This window comes from Zea mays, chromosome 2 (assembly GCF_902167145.1).
Source record: "Zea mays cultivar B73 chromosome 2, Zm-B73-REFERENCE-NAM-5.0, whole genome shotgun sequence".
Taxonomy (NCBI): domain Eukaryota; kingdom Viridiplantae; phylum Streptophyta; class Magnoliopsida; order Poales; family Poaceae; genus Zea; species Zea mays.
In genome coordinates this window covers 154917060-154922411 of record NC_050097.1, presented here as the reverse complement: position 1 = coordinate 154922411, position 5352 = coordinate 154917060, and positions in this window count along the sequence as shown.

The window sequence follows — 5352 nt, the reverse complement described above, 5'->3', positions numbered from 1 at the left end:
AGTCTGCCCGAGGCAAAGCTTACCCATGATGAGGCATGTGACCAGTTAAAAGGTCCTCGATCATCAAGCCTACATCGACAAGGTCCTTAATCGACTCAGACGGAGACACTACACCGAGACTCTCTTCTCGTGCAATTCACCCATCCGATCTTAGCTTCATCATTTCAACCCAAAGTTTGGTACCTGACAGAGGTACACCTTTTCCGATGTTGAACCCATCATGGCCATTGTCGGTGGGAAAATCCTCCGGCCAGGTGGCGGAATGCACCCGCCCTAATCCTAAGATGAGGAGGGGGCCTAAGCGCTTACTTGTTTGGTGAATTTCGGGTGAACACAAGAACACTCGAGGGTTTATAGTGGTTCAGGCCGCTGGAGCGTAATACCCTACCTCCACTGTGTGTAAGTTGTGTTGAGCGTGTCCCTTGTAACGCTGTGTGCCTTCCCTTTTATAGTTTAAGGGAGGCACATACAAGGATGCTGAGCCCCGAAATGCAGGCCCAGGAGCATAATGGAAGAAATACATTATGTGAATAATTAATGCTGACAGTACACCAAGATCTTTACTGGACGTTTTGTTGCTCCCTCTGTCTTAGTAACACATGAGTAATCAGCGGGAGTCATGATGACTGCAGTCCATGCAACATTGATAGGCAGTAACCCTTTTCTTGGAAACGCACGAGTAATGGTGAGTCATTGCCCTCACTATGGTAACGTGTGAGTAACTGCATGGCCCACGCAACGTGGACTGGGCGTGCCGCCTGTCACTAGAATGGATAGACGCACGTCTTATCCGTAATGAATGCAAAGACGCGCGTAGCCTAGAGGCTTTATGCCAGGCTCTGCCCGTTGGCTTACGCCGCGCGTAGTAGGCCACGTGGCAGCATCAGGTCTCCGCCTGGGCAGAGAGCAGGAGTGTATGTCATAAGGTGCGGATCCCACTAGATAAAGGTCTGGACACGTGTCGGCTCTAGACCCCCGCCTTGGTCCCGATTAAGGCTCGAGTATGTTCTGTCCTGGAACCCTGGGACCCCACTCTTGGCGGCCCGAACCCCATACGGGGGTCTGGATCCCATTCTAGGGGTCCGGTTTGCACACGTGGAGGTCCTGGACCAAACTTGGAGGCCCAGACCGTATATACAGGGGTCCGGCACCTTCCCATGGGGGTCCGGACTCACTGGTGATACCTCAGAGTTTGTCACTTTCTCTGGACACGTGGTGGCAGCGGACCCGCCCATGTAGTGGGGTCAGGTGCTGTTGCTGGCCCAGAGTAGTCGCTCGAGGCTGGGGCGAGTCATGGCCTGGTCCCACATACAGCTCTTTTACCACGCAACTAAAAATAGCCACGTGGGTACTGCGTCTTTTATACAGTAGTAAGGGGTACCCTAGTTTCAGGGTATCGACAGTGGCCCCCGGGCCCGCCTTAGGGGAGGATGCGAGCCTGTAGGTGGGGCCAAAGCTTGCACCTTGCCTCAACATGGCCTGATTGATTATTTACGCGCTGTTTTAGCACGTATGCTAACGCGCCCACTGTCAATCCACCTTCGGTCACGTCAACTGCCATATCTATCTCCGTGGCTGACTGACCCACGGCCCCACGCCTGGTGGTTTCATTGGGCCACGCGCGGGGCGCCTCGTTGCTGCTGCATTGGTTTTAAAGATTACCTTTTGTCTTCTGGAGCAGCCCCAAGGAGGCGCGCTATCGTGTGCGTCGGTTCGCTCTTTCTGCACCCGAAATCTAGCACACAAACTGTATGACTTATGGACCCGGACCCCCGTGTCACAGACTGGACTGCCTGGGTCCTAGGTGCCCATCGAACGGGATTTCCTGTGATGATTCAGGGGCGCGCGAAAGGGTTTCCCTGAACAAGGATTTAGGTTTCCTTGAAAAAGGATTCACCCCGCGTGCAACAGTTACCTTTTCGCATTCTCTCCCAATCGGCTGTGCCCCTTTGCCTTCGTGCTCCTCTGTTCCACGCCCGCGCCGCCGCACACGCCATGGCTTTGCTTGGTCATCTTGACCGCTTTAAGTCTGAGGAAGCGCTTAATCTGGTGCGTGGCCTGCTTGGGTGGAGCGCGCCAGGGCTCGCCGGAAGAATCCGTGTCGGCGCTGCCCCCCTTGGCGATCTCGCCGCTGGGGAGTTTGTGCTGTTCACCTCCTACATCTCTTGCGGGTTGGCGCTGCCAATTTCGCCCTTCTTCCTGCTGCTGCTGGAGGAGTTCGGGCTTCAGCTTCAACACCTCATGCCCCACTCCATCCTCCAAGCAGCAATCTTCGTCCACTTCTGCGAGATGTTCGTAGGTGTGGCCCCCTGCACTTCCCTCTTCCGCTACTTCTTTGTGCTGCTCAAGTCCGGGAAGACTAGGGACCACATAAGTGCCAACTACTTCCAGACGAGGCTAGATCCGGCCGTAGTCTACATCCCCACCTTTGGCGGTGCGAGGTGGGAAAACTGGCGCAATGACTGGGTGATTACCAGCACCGAGGCCAACGACCGCCTCATCCTGCCGAGCGATGGGCCAGTGCTCGACCGCAAGCAATGGAGGACGAAGCCATCCCTCTCGCAAGAGTTCCTGCCCATATTGGACAGGATCAAGGTCTTGGCTACGGGTGGCCTGACATCAATGCACGTGGTCAGCGATCTCATGAAGCGCCGGAACGCGCCACTGCAGAGGAGGCCGCGCTTGTCCTGTTAGTTCACCAGCCCGAACGACATCGGTAGGATCTAGCGTGGGTCGCGTACCGATCTGTCCTGGGACGAGCTGGAACTCCTGCTGGGGGGGATTACTGGGAGACTTTTGTCCCTGAATCCCTGATACTCCCCCAGGACATCCCGGTGCTCTGTGATGACCCAGGCCTAAGGACGGCGATCTTGGCCACGTTGCCGATCCTCGACGACAGCGGCGTGGCGGTTTGCCAGACCGTCTGCCGGGACCCCCTCCACGGGATCCGGATCTCTGATGCACCGGCTGGAGGTCCCCAGCCCACTGGTGTGGCTCCTAGCGCCAATCCCACCGTGGCCCCCAGCCCCTTGGACAAGGGCAAAGGGACTGCAAGCAGTGCCTCCACCCCAGGTAGCTCCGGGGGGTCGGAGGAGGAGAGGTGACGCAGGCTGCGTCGCGCTGATGGGTTGCTTGTTTCGGAGCCCCCTAGAAGCGCCAGAGGGCTGCAGGTGGGACCGAGGAGGCCAGCTCCTAGGCCCACGACGCGTAGAGGCGCGTGAGTCCTTCGGTCCCGCCGCCACCACCACCGTCCGGGGGTGATCACTCCCAGGAGCACCAACAACAGGAACAGCAGCAGCAACAACAACAACAGTAGGAGTAGCGATCACCTCGCTTCTAGGGTCACTGGAAAGTCCAGGGCCCTAAGTAAGTGTAGTCCATTTTTCCACAAGTCTAATCATCATAGCGACAAGTCTTAACCCATCATCTATTTGCTAGGGCTTCCTCCTCCGCTGCTCCCAAGGCCACACCTCCTCTGCCAGATACCAGGCCCACCGATGGGTCTGGCTCTCAGCAGCAGGAATCTGTTGGGGGTGGTGCCGGCGGTCCGCTCCCGGCTGCTGCCAGGATAGCACCAGCAGCTTCCCATGCCCCAGCCAGGGGTCCAGCGGCAGCAGCGCTAGCATCAGGCGACATCGCAGTGGCGGAGGAGATCCCAGTTGGGGGATCCGCGCCCACTCCCGACACTAGGGGTGACGCAGGAGGCGCGTCCAGCTCCAACCCCCCGCCTGTTCCAGAGGAAATGGAGGTGGTGTTTGGGCGGCGACTCCGGTCAGGTGCTGAGCAAGAAGCGGCGCCAGTCCCCCTCCCCCGCATGCTATCCCACGCCCACCAGGTTCTTAGTGAAACTAAGGCAGCAATCTTGCGGGAGTGGGAGGGGCTTGAAGCTAAGCACCACCGCCTCAGTGACTGGCGCACCCAACTGGAGGAGCGCACCAAGACGGCGTCCCAACAGTTTGCCCCCGAGCGGTCCCAACTTGAGCGGGACCGCAAGGAGTACAAGAGAGACCTCCAGAGGGTGTGTGCTAGGGAGCTTGAGGCGACCTGGAGGGAAAAGAAGGTGGCTAGGAGGGAGGAAGCCATGACCCAGAGGGACGCCCTCACGACAAAGTACCAGGCCAGACTGAGTGCTCTGGACCAGACTCTGGAAGCCGAGTGGGCCCAGCAGGTCAACTGGTCAAGGCTGTGGAAAGTCTGCAGAAATGGCAGCAAGAACTCGAGGGCAAGGCCAGCGACGCTGCCCTCACTGAGGAAAACCTTAAGGCAAAGGAGCAGTCCTTGGATAGGCAGGAGACGGACCTCGCCAGGCGAGAGACGGATCTCGCCTTCAGGGAAGAAATGCTCACCCGGCTAGGTGAGTTGCTGGCCGAGCATGAGCTCGAAGCAGAGGAAAAAGAGAGGAAGCTGGAGGAGCAGATCCGCCAGTTCAATGCGGCGCAGGCGGCACCGGGTCCCCAGGCAATGGAGGCCACCAGGAAGGCCCTTGAAGATCTCTAGGCAGAGCACCACGTCGGGGTCCAGCGCATTGCCGAGTGGGCCGGCGAGGCAAGCACGACACTGGTGCCACTAGGGATGAGCCCCATCCCAGTGTCGGAGCTGCCGGTGTCGATCTCCGATGCCCTCCTGGTGCTGGACTTTGCCGCCGATCGCCTCCGGTGCCTGGATCAGATCCTCGGGGCCCGCCTCGAGGCAGAGGGCAGCAAGCTCTACCGGGCGGTGGTTGAATACGTCCTGACGTGCTTCCGGAGTCACGACCCTGCCATATCCTTAGCGCCGGTGATCGATGGTCCGGTAGTCGCCACAGAAGACGCCGCCCGGGAGAGCGTACAAGATGCCATGGAGATGGTGGCCGCGTGATTCCAGCGTGATCCTGCCGACACCGAGTAGCTGAATCTGCAGAGACAAGGCGAGGGTTCCACTGGGAGGCGACTGTAATAACTTTTGGTCTTGTAACATATTTTAAGAACCGTTAATCAAGTAAAACTGGAACTTATCTTGTATGTTATTTGTCCTTGCTGTGTGTAGCGTCATCAACTTCCCCTTGTTACTTGGCCCCCCTGGGAGGTAGGCTCAACGTGTCGAGGCTGGATACCAGTATACCAAAGAGAAAATTGGTTGCCGGGTCCCTAGGAGGTAGTCTCTACAATTTGAGACTACCTACCTCTGGACTAGGACCTGGACCTGCACACAGCTTTGGTTTTGAAGTTTTAGGAGCACACCCGTAGGACCCACCATCTGGTATCTTTCATCCTTTGATTCATGCAAAAGGACCTGCAGGATTTAGCCTGGGAAGCCAAGCCATATGCCCGGACCCACAGGATCATAGTTCCAAATACTAGGACACCCGTTGCA